The sequence below is a fragment of the Zootoca vivipara genome, chromosome 5 (assembly GCF_965207765.1).
Source record: "Zootoca vivipara chromosome 5, rZooViv2.hap1.1, whole genome shotgun sequence".
NCBI classification, from domain to species: domain Eukaryota; kingdom Metazoa; phylum Chordata; class Lepidosauria; order Squamata; family Lacertidae; genus Zootoca; species Zootoca vivipara.
The window spans coordinates 14,460,783-14,478,641 of record NC_142588.1 but is presented as its reverse complement, the minus strand read 5'-3'; the positions used below and the strand labels follow the sequence as shown (position 1 = coordinate 14,478,641).

The following is a 17,859-nucleotide window of genomic DNA, read 5'->3' as shown; positions in this document are numbered from 1 at the left end:
TAAGAACATGTGGGAATGTTGATTTCTCGGGCAAGAGGACATGACTCATGTTGTGTTTATGAGAGAGGAGGAGGTCAGGAGCTATGTTTATGGCTTTACACTCCATATTATTGTCTCACTGTGCTGATATACACTACGTATGGCTGCACAGAAGGTATTTGGCTTTAAAAAGTGGCTGGGCAGCTTTAAAAACAGGAATTTGTTCATGTTCTCTTGTAACCAGAGGAGGAAATGAGGGCACAAGGAGACAGAACTGAGCTGATCAAGCTATATGCTATTTATAAAACAGTGTGCAATGGGCCAGCACTAACTCCCAAGGGAAATAATAATAATAATAATTAATACAGGTAATAATAATAATAATAATAATAATAATAATAATAATACGTAATAATAATAATAATTGTTGTTGTTGTTGTTGTTGTTGTTGTTGTTGTTGTTAGTATTAAAGGGGCTTCTCACCCCTGTTCCCATACCCTCCAACCCAAACAGTTCCAAAAGGCAGGTCTAGGCAGGCCCGGCTCTAGGTAGACCCCCGGTGGCGCAGGGCACCATGGCGCCGGCCCGCCAGAAAGGCGCCGCGAGCTGCGCCCGCCCGCTGGCCGGCCGATCCGCTGGTCCGCTGCACCTGTGGGAGACGCGCTGCGCCCACCCGCCCACCGCGCTGGGAAACGGGGCGGGAGGGCGCCGGAGAGATCCGCCGCACCACAGCGGCAGGGGCGTTTAAGACGGCCCTGGGTCTAGGGAAGCCCTCTTTACCCTCCAACCTAAAAAAAAAACTTCCTTAATGACTAATACATCCATCACATCTGTGTGGTACTAGGAACACTCTAGGAACACTGCAGAACAGGCCAAAACAAAACACATCTACTCCACAGTGGGCTAAAGGGAAAACATCTCACTCCCCCTCAAAGTGCCCTGCTAATCCTGCATTGTTCCTAAGGGAGAGTGAGTGCTGAGCTGCCTTCAGCTGAGGAGGTGGGCTGCTGGACTCCTATAGCCCACTGGAATCTACCTCTCACTGATACAGGATACACAAGGCTCCCCACTTCTTGCTGCCCAAAGTGTTACTTCAGCACCCATCCCAGATGAACAAGGCAGGGAAGGATTGGATGTTTCATTTCTACTGCTATTTCTTGATATATTTGTTGACATTGTGTGCATTTGATCAATACTGCAGCAGAGAATATTAGACACCTGCAACTGAAGATTCAACCATTTGGTTTAAATGAGTAATTCAGCCCCATGCTGCCTGTAACCTGGCACTCCTTTGACCATCTTCAACCAGCCTTTCTTGGCTGTCCACTTCCTTCTTGATAAGATCCTTTGTCTCCAAATCCTTTGCCCCTGCCCATCTTTTATATGTGATTATAATCTATTTCCCCCCCAAATGTAACCAAGTTTTATCCATTTGCATTTGCATTTGCATCTTGAGATGGTGCAGTCCATTCTACAACCTCATCCTACTACTGAATGCTATAGTTTTCTTGTGACATTTTACAACTCTTAATTTAAATTATAAGGTTTTGTTTTTCAACAATGTTATGAGCACTGTAGAGGCAGTTTGGAAATACTCTAAAACAACAAGCCTACAATGTTCTCTTTGGAGCCTCAACAGAATCCTCCACTTGGAAAGATTTCACAAGTTTCCCCTTATCTATATCTATATCTATATCTATATCGCTTCCTGCTTCCCTCCAAATTCCTTGGATATTTCTTCCAAGCACAATGTTAGGTGAATAATGTCTCTGTTGTTTAAAATCTCTCTCTCTCACACACACACCCTTTAACAAATCAAATAAGATGTGTGGTCCATTCCCATTCTGCTTTTCAGCATAAATTTTGTGCATAACCACCAAAGGAAATTAACTCACTGCTTGGAAAACCAGGGAAGGCTCCCTCTATTGAAGAAAATTTAAAAGAACACTGATTGCAAAGCCCTGCTCCTCCTTATGTGTGTGCGTTTGTGTGTGTTTGAGAGTGAGAAAGCAAGGAGAGGAGAGGAGAGACAAAGACGGAGAGGTAAGGCTCAGGAGTGCTGGGTGAATTATAGACTGCCTCTCAAGATTCACAGCTCTTCAAGGTAGGAGGTTAATATTCTCACATGTCATTGGGTCTGCTGGCTCTACTGATGGCTCATTGAATCAGGCAGCAAATTATTTCCTCATGCAGCAGAGGACATCACACTTCAAAGAAAAGGAGCCAGGGTCAAGACGGCTCTCCAGTTCGATTAATGACTTGGGATCAGCAGAGGTTGCCTGTAGGTAAGAAAGTGACTGAAGCTTTTGACAAAGCTGACTTTTTGAACAGGACTCCCTTTGCTGCCACCCTCCCCCCTTCGTCAGCAGCACCAAGTTTTACTTCCAACCCTTGCCTCAGACTGACCTGACTTAGGTCCGCTGAGATGGTTTTGACCTCCTCATTCTTTGTCACCAGACACAGAAGCTACCTAGCTGCAGTGCATATGTGCCTCTCTGAAGGCCACACTGTCTCGCAAGGGTCTCAACCAAATTCTTCGTAAAAATAGGCTGGTCAAATGAATTCAAGTGCAAGTCACCATTAAAAATCTTAATGAATATTTTCAAATTCATGGAAATAAACAATGGCTTTAAATTATCTCTTTCTTTAAAAAGCAATATAAAGAGAACACTGAAAATCTTATACTTCTGCGTAGGAAGACTTTTTTTTAACTTCCTAAGTTCATAAAATAAAACACAACAGTATTAAAACAATACAGAAATTATATTAAGATGATTGGTGGTGGGGATTCATAAATATATGTGCTTCAGTCCTTGTGGACTTGCTAATCAACAGTATCCTTGGCAAATAATGGATGATATCAAATCTTGCTATACAGTTTTTGTAATGTTTATTGCCATGGTAGCAGCAGATAAGAGATAATTAAAACTTAATGGCCACTGTATTCATCTGTCTAGAAAAAAGCTAAAACAATATACTCAGTTTGATATGCCCTTGCAATATTTTAATACATATTTAACTTGATCTAATAAAGCACTGAAATGAGCTTTATCATAGCAATGTGTTTTTAACACATATGATCTACTCAAACTTCACACTTTCTAAAGCAAGTATGAATAATTATATCAACACAAGAGCGGCTGCACTCCTCTGCAGTTTATGTTCACTAAAACATAAGGCTCAGTGAAATGCTTCTTCCCAAATACTAGCTGACCAAGTTATAATCTTTTATTAATGTTTACTGATTGACCATGCCTGTAGCTAAAGAGAAGCACTGCCATCCGATAGGACAAAGACGGCTTCCATAATTCTTTCCAACTCCTTTTCAAATTAAACATTTCTGAATCTTTCCATTTCCTGATTGGTTAAATTGTGAGCTACAGCAATACACAAAAAACATTCGGTGGGCAGGGGAAAGGTGTTACTGAGCAAAATATTAACAAATGGAGAGAGCAATGTTCACCCCAGAGTTCCCAACAGAGGAGGAGAATCTATGATAGGAGTCAGCAAACTTTTTCAGCGGGGGGCTGGTCCACTGTCCCTCAGACCTTGTGGGGGACCGGACTATATTTTGAAAAAAGAAAATAACGAATTCCTATGCCCCACAAATAACCCAGAGATGCATTTTAAATAAAAGCATACATTCTACTCAGGTAAAAATACGCTGATTCCCGTGGGCCGGATTTAGGAAGGTGATTGGGCTGGATCCGGCCCCCGGGCTTAGTTTGCCTACCCATTGTCTAGGACAGTGGTGTCCAAACTTTTTTCAAAGAGGGCCAAATTTGATTAAGTTAAGGGCCGTGAGGGCCAACCAAAGGGCCAACCAAAGTTGTTAACCTTTTTTTAGGGTTGAAGTTGTTGAGGTTTTTTAAAGGATTTTATCCCAGTAAAAAAACTGCCACAGGGGCCGGATTGAACAGACCGGTGGGCTAGATTAGGCCCCCGAAACAGACTTTGGACATGCCTGATCTAGGACCAAGAAGAGCTTAAGTCATCTCCAGATTGTGGTGTTATGGGTATGAAGGCAGTCTGCGGTGCTGGTTAGTGGAGAGGGGATGTCCCAGCAAAAAAAAAAAAAAACTCTGCAGTCTGCTGCCCTGGACTCTGAAGGAGAAGAGTAAAAGACCACATCAGCTTCCTCCATTTCCTCTTTGAGGACCAATAAGCCAGAAGGTGGCTCAAAATCACCACAGCTAAGCCACATTCCTTGTATAACGTAACCCACTATGCCAACATGTAAGCCTGTTCCTAACTGAAACAAAGTGTTACATTTTTTTAAAAAAATGCAAACAATATGAAAGAGAATGGAAAACAAAACTATGCATATAATTCTGCCATAGTTTTCCATTCTCCACTGACTTTTCCCAATTTCATTTTAAAGTTGCAGAGCTAATTTAATGGCTACTTACAACGGAATGTAAGGGGTATGTGAATTGGCCCCTCTGAATATTTCAACTCAAAGGGCCTATATGCATCATTGGCTCAGATCAATAAAAATCATATGTTCTACTGTGTGCATAAGCTAGGATCTGACTCTTTAAGAATTTGCATATGGCTCCTCATCATAGCCACTTGTCAATGGTTTTAAAAAACAACAACAACAACTTTGTGGCATTCCAAAGCAAGCCTGCCAATGTTTCATTCTCCCATTTGTTGCATGTCTCTTGACATTTCTTTAAAAGCAGCTCCCTTTCCCTTTCATCTCTCCACCCTCTCCTGCCCCCGCCCCCTCACATCTTACAACACCTTGCTTTGACTTTCAAAGACCATTGCTATCCCCACTTTTTTTTATAGATGCCTTTACTCTTAAGTGGATGACCTTTTGCTGGGAAAGGTGGTTAAATGACTGAACAGCTCTGTAGGTTACAGATATACAGACTGATAATAGGACTGAAGAGGAGGAGCAAGATGATGATAAATATGACACCTGCAGAATTTATAGAGCTTAAATTTTGTTAGCATATATTACGCAAGGCTACAAGCGTTGACATTCAGTAGCAATCCCACTGAAGACACTGCAGCTTTATCAGTCAAAGAGAAACTTTCCCCGGTATGGTGCTCATTCACTTGCATGTAGGTTCAAGAAGGCAGGGTGCTTGGAAGTGAGGGATTTGCTGAAGGGCTTTCGGTAGCACAGGTGCAACAGCAGGAGCCACCATGAACCCACAAAGGCCACACATCAGAAAGGCCAGACATGTCACAGGGAGCTAATAATGGATAGATTATAAAATCTGAACAGGGAATGGCAACACATGCCAACCCCATCAGAACACTTAGAAGCCCCCTACAGGCCCTCCTGCTCAGTAATGGAAGGATGAGCTGGCACAGGTGGGAGACGTTGGGACCAGGGTTGGGCTAAGGGCCTCATGGCCGAGCCAGGGGATAAACAGAGCAGCCAATCCAACATTCTTAAGCAACTGTACATTAGGACAAAATATTCTAGAATTTCTTGGGGAAACTGCAATTGCAGACAATATGGGATCACTGAACCAAAGGTGGGGTGCTGAGAGGGTATGCATCAGAAAGGATGCAGATCATACCCATGAGAACAATAGCAGTCATATCTGATACAATACACTTTTGTGTATGCTAACATGAAAACAGCTGTTTGGCATATTTGTTCCTGCCCTGTGGGACACTATTAGGGGATTGTACCCCCAACATAGGGTACAATATAGGGTACCCCCAATATAGGGGCAGTGGGTGGCGCTGTGGTTAAACCACAGAGCCTAGGGCTTGCTGATCAGAAGGTCGGTAGTTTGAATCCCCGCGACAGGGTGAGCTCCCGTTGCTCGTTCCTAGCTCCTGCCAACCTAGCAGTTCAAAAGCACGTCAAAGTGCAAGTAGATAAATAGGTACCACTACAGTGGGAAGGTAAATGGTGTTTCCGTGTGCTGCTCTGGTTTGCCAGAAGCGGCTTTGTTATGTTGACCACATGACCTGGAAGCTGTACGCCGGCTCCCTCGGCCAATAACACGAGATGAGCGCCGCAACCCCAGAGTCAGTCACGACTGGACTTAATGGTCAGGGGTCCCTTTACCTTAACCCTTTACCCCCAATATAGCACCAATGTTTATGAAGCTTGCTCTGGTATGCCCCGCGGAGGACCTTAAGGTCCACAAATAATAATATTCTGGAGATCCCGAGTCATAAGATGGCTAGATTGGCCTCTACTAGAGCCAGGGCCTTTTCAGTACTGGCCCCAACCTGGTGAAACGCTCTTTCCCAGGAGACCAGGGCCCTGCGGGATTTGTCATCTTTCCGCAGGGCCTGCAAGACAGAGCTGTTCCGCCTGGCCTTTGGGTTAGACTCAGCCTGACCCCTGTGTTTTTCTCCCTCATGGCTTGGATTTATGGCCTACTTGAAATGAGGCTGCATTTTAAATTTTAATACTGTATTTTAATCTGTATTTTAATTAATTGTTTTTATGTTTTATTGTGGTTCTGTTGGTGTCAGCTGCCCTGAGCCCGGTTTTTGACTGGGGAGGGCGGGGTATAAATAAAAATTTATTATTATTATTATTATTATTATTATTATTATTATTATTATAGCAATGCAATATTACATTTTTTTGAAAGGTGGGGCAGTATATTATTAAGAACGTATTTTCAAATAATGGACATTCAGCAGCCCTATGGGTGGATGTGTGTTATTGTTACATCAACATTAGCCAGGATTCAAGCTAACCTTGGTTCCTGCTTAACCCAGAATCTGAGACCAAGCAAGGTATGCATCTTGTTTTAAGTGGGAACCTGGTGAGATATAACCATGGTTACTGTTACTACTAGTGCAGCAATTTGCTATGTTTAGGCGCTGGAATTCAAGTTCCCAAGGTGGCGAGGTGAAGTAACATGGTCCGATGTGGTTATGCAATTGGAATAGAAGCATTATTATCTGTGCGCCAGCCCCTATGTGATGGTAACTTACTGATAGGAATCTACAGGTTCTCTGGTGTCCCTTGTTCCTTTCATGTACCTGTTCAAACGTTTATATCTTACAAGGAGTAAATGTCAACAGAAAAATTATCAACCACATGGGGGATCAACTGAAAATATTAGGAAACAAACTAGCTTAGTGTGCGTCTAGTGAAACAATGTCTTGTCCTTATCAAAAGGTAAAGGAGCAGGATATTTTTATTATTTGGAAAAAATTAAAGCAAAAATTAAATCATCTTATTATGTAATTGGAACTAGGCCTCGGGCTTTAGCAGTAAAGAAGGGATTAAGGCCTTCAACCACCTGGGTTGTCATTCTCTTGGGCCCCATTACCACCCCCTTATTCGTTTTTATAGCCAACAGATTAAAATGCAAGCACCACAATCTTTGATCTTTCACTTGCTGACACAAATCCTTTCAAGCCTCCAACGTTTTTCTGCTGAGGTAATTAGTACTAATTAAAAGGTTTCCAACAGCCTTAGCTCTAGGTTTTTTCCCCCTCCAAAGAAATTGCTTTTACAAGTGCCTTCCATCTTTGAAATGTATGCATCGCTCACTTTCTTCTTTATCTGACTCAGAGAGATCAAGTAGATTAGTGACTCCATTATTTGCCAAGACAAAGCCAGACAACAAACAGGTTTTCACTATCTCCCTGACCTGTTGAGGTGCAGGGTTTATATTCAGAAACAAGTGCCTCCGCATGTATTAAAAGACAGTCCAATTATGCATTAGCAGACACAAGGCAGGGTTCCTGCATTTAAGCATGGACATCATTTAATGATCCACTGATCTCTTAGAAGGGAGAGAGGCGACTAATCAAACTGACAAGTTGCAGAATAAATAATGGAACTGGTTTGTTTTCATTTCTCTCTCCAGGTGTCTGTTAGGCAGAGTACAAACAATTCCCCCCCCCAAAAAAAATGGCTGTTAATGCTTCTTTTCCTTTTTAAAATCAAGTTAAAAATTTATCCTTGAGGTAAGTTTACTGATGATGAAAGGCTTCTTTGCAAAGGTTTATAAAATCAGCAGGACACACTATGGGGAAAGTATATTGATTATGACTACGTAAATATTACTGGGAACAAAACCCTGGGTTTTATAGGTGATTACACACACACACACACACACTCAATCAAAACAGCAGTTTACACTGACATAAGCTTATGTTTTGATCTTAAGGTTTTTAACTGAACACTCAGTCAATATGGGCGCTGTGTGGCTCATGTTTCTTATGAACCTTCTGCCTACAGTGATAATAATAAATTACACCTCTTGCAGCAAAAGTGTTTTTCAAATAAGAGGACTTAAAGTTCTCACTTTCTTCTGAATTTGACAGCAACTCTCACTCATGTAGTTTCTTTGGCACAATAGATCAGGAATCTCACACACAGCAACGAGAGGCGATCTAACATATCATTACGACACAGGGGTCTATTCTGCTCTCACAACACAAGCACAGAGTGCCTGCCAGCACTAATGGGTGTTGTGTGCATAACTGAAGGGCATAGAGAATGCAATGTTCTAAACTGAAGGGATGGAAATGCTTCTAAAGCCAAAACAAGAATAACATCTTTAAACTAAAGATTTCCAAAGTCAGATTTCAGCTACTACATTAGCCAGATGTTGGCCTGCAGGAAGAACTGTACCTTGAACCATCTGAGATTCACAATAATTGCCCTCTGGTTATAGAGCAGGAACAGGGAACCAATTATTGCATGGCTGCAGCTTCCATCATCACTGACCATGGGCTATGAGTGGCAGCTGATGGGAATTGTAGTCCAACAACATCTCGAGGGCCACAGGCTCCCCATCCCAGTTCTGGAGTTTGCTTAGCGTCACATAAAATCTTCCACCCTCTTTCCAAGGAGAGACATCGGAGAAAGACTGGGGTGATAATGCTAGTACGTGCTGCTTAACTCTTTATGTAATCATTAGCCCACTGCAGCACACTCAGTTCAGCAAGGCACCATGCCTGCGGGGTGGGCTTGAGAACATGTGATGAGTACCTCTGAGTACTTGCAACATAGCTTTCCATCACCACAATTTACACTACATATTGTGTCTCAGTGTACCTGCAGCAGCAAAATTGGTTCCATACAGCCATAGCAGGCGCTGTATTTTCCAATGGTTTGACTTTACTCCCATCGTCTCCAAAAACAGATGGATGACAACAAAATTACCATCACATGACCCAAATTAAAAACTATTATTACCAGTTGGAAAACTTCCAGAAGGTGCCTGAATAGGTGGACCAAGTCTGCCAAAAGACCTGCTATCAATTTCTGTTATCACAAATGCTGCTCCTTCATATTGCGTCTAGGCTGGTTACATGGTGTGGCAGGTGCCAGCCCAGGGGGTAACATCTGTCCCAAGGGCCTCCAGTTGCTGGTGTCTATCATAGGATTTTCAGTATTAATACAGTGGATGCTCGGGTTGCAAACGTGATCCGTGTGGGAGGCACATTCGCATCCCGCAGCATTCGCAACCTGCAGCACCGCATCTGCGCATGCGCGACTCGCAATTCGGCGTTTCTGTGCATGCGCAAAGTGTGATTTAGCACTTCTGCACATGCGCAAGCATGTCCATTCTGGGACTTCCGGGTTCAGTGCAGTGCACAACCCAAAAAACATACAACATGAAGTGGCCATAACCTGAGGTATGACTGTACACGTATATTTTATCTCACATAAATAGAGTTCTTATTTGCACAGCCACAATCATAAGCTGTCATCATAAAATCCCACAAATTTGATCCATAGAGTAAATCAAACTGGAGAAAAAAGAAAGCAGTAAAAGTAATTATTTCAGTGGGAGATCGCCAAGAAAATATATATACACATATATACATATGTGTATATACACACACACACACACACACACATACACACACGATGAAGATGGAACAAAGCTGGGATTATGAAGGAGGAAACCCTGAGCAATGTTTCTCAGCCTCACATTTAGCCATTGAAACATATCCTGCCAAAGGGTGCATTTTGACAGTGAAAAGATGAAGCGCGGGGGGGGGGGGGAGCAGTCTGTCACTTTGTGACATCACACTGCAAGCTGAAGTCGATTGAATATTTACAAAAACCATTCAGAGTTAAGAGTTTTTACAAAAGACAAAAACAGCCATCCATACACTGCTGCTGCACGACTGTTTTGAAACGTAGACTGTTTATAAACTGCATACTTTGGGAAAGAATATGCCTAGCTTACATTTCTCCTGCTTTGTTTAATAGATAAAGACTTCTGGGGAACTCAAATGCTTACTAATTTTTGGTAGGTCCAATAAAGGTATTAGGGAGACTATACTATGATTGCACATAATTTGCCATGGAGTCATTTAAAGATAGTTGCTTTAAAATTATACATACAGTACAAACAAGGCTCAAGTGTAAGCAATATACAAAATGTTTGTATACATTTTTATACATTGCTTGTTCTCCCCCCCCCTTTCCTTTCCTTTTTCTTCTTTGGCCTTTGTCAAAAATATGTTTGACATGTAATTATGCCAGGGCAGAAATGACTGGTTGTGTCTAGGAGCACACAGTCCTACTGCTGGTATGTGGAGCTGATCATTTCCTAGATGGGGAGACACTGGGGCTCCCATGTAATGCACACTGAGCTTTATAAAGGAAGAGCAGGATAAAAATATATACAATATATTATGGAAAATGTGTCACTGTCTGTTCTCTTTGGATGCCTCCCAATATATTGTTAACAAACTTGTTGTGAGGGTTTCAAGAAGGGGCAGAAGTTTTCATCTATGTTTGGATGCCAGGTTCTGGTTACAGGTAGGTAGCCGTGTTGGTCTGGGTCAAAGTAAAATAAAAAAATTCCTTCAGTAGCACCTTAAAGACCAACTAAGTTTTTATTTTGGTATGAGCTTTCATGTGCATGCACACTTCGTCAGATACCTAGGATGCCAGGTGACATTTTGAATCAAGATGGCTGACCAAAATGTTACTTTGGCATGATTTAACCCATTTGGGGCATAGTTTCGGTACTTCTTAAGATACTATCATCAAACTTGACATGAGGGTTTGCAAAGTGGGGGTGGTGGATTTCTTTGATGACTGAATGCTGGGTACCATTTTGAATAAAGATGGAGGACCAAAATGTGACTATTGTGTTACTTCACCTTTTACCTGGTATTACAGGTCCAAAGTACACTGATCTGAACACCTCTGGAAATATTGCCACTCAGTCTGGCACGACAGTTCCAATCTGCACCAATTTTAATGCCTCTCAATATATTTTTTTACTAAACTCAGCACAAAGGTTCCTGAGTTGGAGGTGGCAACCTCTGTCTATATTTGAACACCAGCTACTATTTGGAATCAAGATGGTAGACCAGATTAACACTTTAAACATTACCCCTACCACCACCCACATTAATCCATGCTGGAATTGTTATTATTGGTTTGTTTACCACCCCGGACTCTTTTTGGGAACAAGGCCGTAGTAGTAGTAGTAGCAGCAGCAGTAGTAATACTTCACTGGGCCCCTCCTTCTCCCAACAACTTTGGAACAAGCCAGAAAAAGGCACTAATGAAGATAATAACGATGATGCCTCTGTACTGTGTCCCCCCTCCAACAGCTTTCAAGCAGTTCCTGCTGCATGGCATGCAACAGAACCAAGAAAATAATAATAATAATAATAATAATAATAATAATAATAATAATAATAATAATAATTTATTATTTATACCCCGCCCATCTGGCCGGGTTCCCCCAGCCACTCTGGGCGGCTTCCAAAAAAACAGAAATTCTAAAATACAGAAATCCATCAAACATTAAAAGCTTCCCTAAACAGGGCTGCCTTGAGATGCCTTCTAAAGGTCTGGTAATTGTTCTCTTTGACCTCTAGTGGGAGGGCATTCCACAGGGTGGGTGCCACTACCGAGAAGGCCCTCTGCCTGGTTCCCTGTAACTTGGCTTCTCGTAATGAGGGAACCGCCAGAAGGCCCTCGGAGCTGGACCTCAGTGTCCGGGCAGAACGATGGGGGTGGAGACGCTCCTTCAGGTATACCGGACCGAGGCCGTTTAGGGCTTTAAAGGTCAACACCAACACTTTGAATTGTGCTCGGAAACGTACTGGGAGCCAATGTAGGTCTTTTAGGACCGGTGTTATGTGATCTCGGCGGCCGCTCCCAGTCACCAGTCTAGCTGCCGCATTCTGGATTAGTTGTAGTTTCCGGGTCACCTTCAAAGGTAGCCCCACGTAGAGCACATTGCAGTAGTCCAAGCGAGAGATAACTAGAGCATGCACCACTCTGGAGAGACAGTCAGTGGGCAGCAAAGCAAACACAACAGCAGCAGGACATTACTACTGAATTTCTTTCTTCACCTCACTTTTCAAAAAGGCCTTCAAGCAGCTGCCTGCCACATGACTAGCAAGCAGCAAAAGGAAAGATAGGTGATTTCCGTGATTTCCTCCCTCCACAACACAAAAAAGTAACTTCCTGCCTACTACTGCTCCACATGGTTGGCTAGCAGCAAAACACAAACAGCAGCAAACAGGTGGACCCTCTGCTTCTTCCCGCACTACTCCACACTTGCCCACATTCCATAAGCACCACCAGAACAGCTGCCTGCTGTTTTTGCCCCACGAGGCTACTTTTTTTCTCTTCTACTCTTTCCCACCCCTTACATTTTTTTTTTATTAAAAAAACACATTTCATGGACAAGAAAGCTTCTCCCCTCCCCACTTTCAATGAGCTCTTCCATGGGAAGCAAAGTACCTCAGCCAACACCCTTAACAAACTACAGTTCCCAGGATTCTTTGGGGGGACCTATGACTGCTTCAAGTGGTATGATATTGCTTTAAATTTATAGCACAGGTAGGGCTTATCGGTCCACCTTTCTCTTAAGATGAATTTGCAAGAGCAAGGCTATCTCTACAGCAGATTACACAGTGGAAGAGCTCCTGGAGTATACAATTTCAGTTTGCACACAAGGGATCTGCATACAGTATTCATAAACCCCATGTAACATTTAGACAAAAGCATGCACATGGAAAAAGAGCAGAAGATGGAGAGTTTTGGCTTCTCTTCAGGATTCTCCATCACCACCAGCCAAAGCAAACACACACAAACACACACTTCCCCGCCTCCAGCATTGAAACAAGTTATTCCCCAGGCACAATCTTAAATCTTACAACACGTGGACATTATTTTTTACTATGTTACCTGCTCTTTGTGTAGACTATATTGTATCTATATTTAATCCTGCATCAAAAAGCAATAGAAAACTCATTTTAAAGAGAAGTTAGATAGGGACTTTTTCACTGGAGACTGAGAAGGAAAATGCCAGCTCCTAGGGATACCCTGCCCCCCCCCCAAATAAATTACTATACAAACACAGTTATAACTTAATCACTGAAAGCATGAAAAATAGCAGAAAGGGGGGATATTACTGAAAAATATTGTGCTGTGGTGGTGATAGCAGTAAATCTGAAAGATCGCTGTGTGTATTAGTCACTACATTAATGCAGTTAGTGTGTTACCAATATCGCTATGAAAAGGACAATTTGTATTTTAGTAAACCTGCAAACACGGCTTATAAATTTGGCCTTTATTTCAGCAAAAGGAGCATTCTATATAATTTTGGTTGTCTGAATTTTATTGTCAATTACTTTCAGCTTCAAAAGAATTTCCGTGACCCTTTTATTCCTGCTAATGTAATGATTCTTTAGCAAAAACAGGATTTTAGCTTCTTACTATCATTACATCTTTAGGCAAAGAAATTGGTGCACGGTCCTGTCCCCCCGCTTCCAAGGGTGTTTATTGAAGAAATCATTCTGAAAACAAATTGCAGCCATAACAATAGTAATATCAACCAACGGCAACAGCAATTATTTTTAAATAGCATTTAATATGCAGGTAAGATTCTAAAATGCACTTATTTAGATGTGCAGTTGAATATATTGCTTTTATATTTGCAGTGTAGTGTTGTGCTTAAGTTTATTATTAATACAATTCGAATAAATGAATGTTATTTCAGTTTGTTGTAGGGTTTCATATAAAAAAAGAGTAAGTTTATTTTTCTTAAATCAAAGGCTTTGTATTCCTTATGGTGTTTGTCCTTACTGTATCCCTAGAAGGGGGGGGGGGAGAGAAGAAGCCCTGGAAAGAAAGGGAAAGTTCATTTTGTCCAGGGTAATCCACTGACTGAGAAGGGATTTGAAACTCAAAACTCTCAATTCCCAGTATATCCTCTGAATACACTTGTCCTCAAATATGCTAAAAATAGTGGGTTGTACACCACTCGCTTTGTGGTTTACAAGGAAGAAAAAGTTATGTCGTGTGTGACATATGCTTATTTGTTCCTATGCATGTCATGATAATAATAATAATAATAATAATAATAATAATAATAATAATAATATATGCACTTAAACCATGAAACCTGGGCATCTAAAGCAATACATGTTTCTTTCAGAAACAAAACACGACTTAAGATAACGCATCTCAAGGTCAATTGAAGCAGGGGCGCACCAGGAAAGAAGTGTTTAAACTGCGGCAGACTTAACAGCTTAACCAATAAAGCTACTCCAGCCTTCAGTCAATGGGAATCAAAACAATGATTTCAAACTATTTTATTCAATCTACAGGCAGGATTACTGGGTGATGGGAGCCTTCTCCCCCCACCCTTTCTTCTGATCTACAGAAGGTAGCCCTTTCTGGGTTTTTTTTTTGGGGGGGGGGGGTTAAAAAAGCTTCCTTTGATAAGGAGTTCAATATGCATATATTCTTTTTCATGGCTGCAATCACAAGGAGACATACTATATTTTTTAAAATATATTTTAGACTCGTTTTGCAGTACTCAAAATCTCCTTCATTTACTAAAATTCTGCCATTTAGTAACCATTGATTTTTTTCAGATCCATGGCTAAGACCCCTCAAGTTGCGAAGGAGATCAGCTCAGTAATATTTTTTTTCATATATTGTAAATGAAGTCATTTGCTGCCATAAGCAGAATAAAGGTAATGACCCAAAATAGGATAAATTGCTGCATCAGTCACCATCATTAGGGGTTTCCACCTCTTGAAATAATTTGAAAACTGTCAATAAGGGAATTCAAAATATCACTTCTCCCTTTCTCTCAATCTCTTGCAGCCCCTGCCCTTTCACCCTTGGTTCAGCCCGAGTTCCTAAAAATAATATTTTGGGTTTTAATAGCCATTAAGACATTGTATAACACGACTTAGATTTTATAGTAAATCGGTCTGAAAAACTGTCACAACTGTTACACTCAAATATGTCCTCTGGGTTTTGTCTTGGGGGGGGGGGAACTCCTCTCTCTCTCTCTCTCCCTCTGTGTGTGTGTGTGTGTATGCCATTGTGTGTCATCCAAACAGAGCCTCCTGCCTAGCAAAGGACACTGGAGCTGGGCAGCGACAGGAGCTGAGTCTCAGGCTTTAAGGACTACAGTAAATCTTCAAACAATTTATCCAAACAAAGGCCAGCGTGTAGAGAGGAGAGAGAAAAAATACACGGGAAGCAGATGAATAAGCAACATCAATTATGGGGGGTTGACCTTTCTTGCCCCGCACCATGGCACAGATTTCACACCAAATCGCAGCAGATTGAAGTTGACATGCCTGGAGTGAACGCAATGGTCTCCACAATGTTGCCACTCTGCATTCACTGGGGCTGCTGAGAAAAGGAGAGGAGGGAGAAAATAATGGGGAGTGTGTGTGTGTGTGTGTGTGTGTGTGTGTGTGTGTATGAAAAATCACACATAATGGTCCTGGGTTTATTTTTACAGAGAGCAAAATAGCTCAATTTGAGCACTTAGACGGTCGAAATTGGCTCATGTGAGATACAGAAGGTACATCCAAAGGGACAGTTGAATCAAGGTGCCTTGAGCTACGTGGCCAGGAAAAGGGAGAAAAATTAAACACAGTTTTGGACATAGATGTGGCTGGTGGATGCTGTATTAATAGGAAAGCATTGAAGAACATAAAGACTACACATTAAAAGTGTTTTGATATTATAATAATAACAATAATAATAATGGGGTTGCTGATAATCACAAGTGTATGTACACATAGACTTTGTTCTGCACATACATGCACACATGCACAGACTTTTTGCATGGGCACTACTCTGTATTTCTTGCTGAGATAACAAGTGAATCAAGGCAATCTAATCTGAGCTGCAAACGTTTGGCTCCTTCTTTGGCTACAATAAAAAAAGAACCTTCTTTTATTTAAAATGCAGGTTTTATCAGAGATATAAGTCTTGAAAAGAATTGCCTAGAAAAGATAAAACCATTCACCCAAAGAAAAAGCCGCACTGACTAATGTGTATCAATTAAAATTCAGGTTCTGGCCTTTGGAACAGTCTATTTAAAGATTTACACACACACACACACACACACACACACACACACAGGCCGCAGACAGATGATTATTAAATATTTATATGTCTGCAAAAGGCAATGTGAATGCATTTGCTTTGTTTATCCAGGGATATCCTCCCCCAAGGCATTTATGTAGTTGCTTCATCACCTGGTTATTCACTAAACAGCTCCGCTAACAACCATACCTTCTTGCTAGAACGTCAGGAAAAGTTTAATATATACTGGCACACTGGGAACAATCCAGAGGGAAGTGCTCTTGTGCAAGCCCCACTGCTCTGGTGCAACTCCCCTTGATTTTAATACAATTGCATAAGAACTTCCCACTGGATCATGTCCACTGCCTTCATTAAGGGCATTATAGCGTCCGCTAAGATTTCATTTCATATATAGTAAAGGTATTTCCACATGTTCTTCCAATAATCAATGGCAGCTTGCCAAGAGGAAGGGCAACAGAAAGAATCACATTCAAGAGTGTCACTTGGAACAACAGGTCTTAAGCTAACATCTCTAGTAGGACAATGGTACCTCCATACGCTCCAACATTCCTTTGATAAAAAAAATGGGACACATGTGTTTTAGTGCCACGCTACTGTATGAGTCAGCTGGCTCACACGGTAGCACAGCACCAAAGGACACGAACCTCAATTCTCAAAGAATTGTTTTCTCCCATTTTCAACTTCCTTCCAGACAGGACATCCTTGTCTTCTCAATCAACTGAGTTCATTTTTTTTATTGCAGGTCTATAGGACTCATGGCATGCAAACATCCCATACTGAGGAGCTTACTTGTTTGAAATGTATCTGCAAGTATTCAGTACCTCTGGTTCTGGTGACCCCCATACATTCTAGAGTTCTGAACATTACTAATGATATCCAGTTGCTAAGTCAGTGTTTTAGGCATAGCTGCCAAGTCTCCCGTATTCCCCGGGAAACCCCGTTTTTCCAGCTGTTCCCAGCCGAAAAAACGGATTTTTTTGTTTCCCCCCCCCGTTTATTCTGGCGCGGTGGCCATTTTGGAACTGGGCGGAGCATGCTCAGAAGCGACTTTTGATGGTGCTCTGCCCAGTTCCAAAATGGCTGCAGCGTGACTTCTGGTGCGGCGTCCATTTTGGAACTGGGCACAGCAGCATCAAAAGTCACTTCTGAGCATGCTCCGCCCAGTTCCAAAATGGCGGCAGCGCTACTTCCAGTCTGCTTCTTCCGGTCCGTTCCCTTATTTTTCAGGCAGGAACTTGGCAGGTATGGTTTCAGGAAGAACAAGGAGAGCCCCATCAAGATCAAAGGAGAAGAAGAAATCCTGAAGATAAATAAATCCATGCTAGTTAACAAAAAAAGATTTGACACTTGCTTCCAACTTCCCCATGTTTTAGGCCTGAAAAGTGCTCACTGGTAGATGACTTTAATCCTGGGAACTTGTGCTACTTCCAGATGCAATTCCACAATTTCAAACATGCCTGACCATCAGCCATACTGGCTGGGGCTCATGGGAGTTGTAGGCAAACAACATCTGGAGCATAGCTGCCAAGTTTTCCCTTTTCTCGCGAGGAAGCCTATTCAGCATAAGGGAAAATCCCTTA

The 17,859-nt window shown here is 41.9% G+C and overlaps 1 protein-coding gene and 1 long non-coding RNA gene across 3 annotated transcripts in view; one reads left to right on the top strand and one right to left on the bottom strand.

Annotated features, from left to right (window-relative positions):
- Window positions 1-17,859, bottom strand: part of LRMDA (leucine rich melanocyte differentiation associated) — a 743,869-nt gene that overhangs the window by 332,491 nt on the left and 393,519 nt on the right. The gene's annotated exons all lie outside the window — the stretch shown is intronic.
- On the top strand, window positions 1,994-17,299 carry LOC148685573 (uncharacterized). Its single transcript, XR_015950138.1, has 4 exons — window positions 1,994-2,083; window positions 2,173-2,264; window positions 13,654-13,798; window positions 14,358-17,299. It is a non-coding gene; the product is annotated as an uncharacterized LOC148685573 (long non-coding RNA).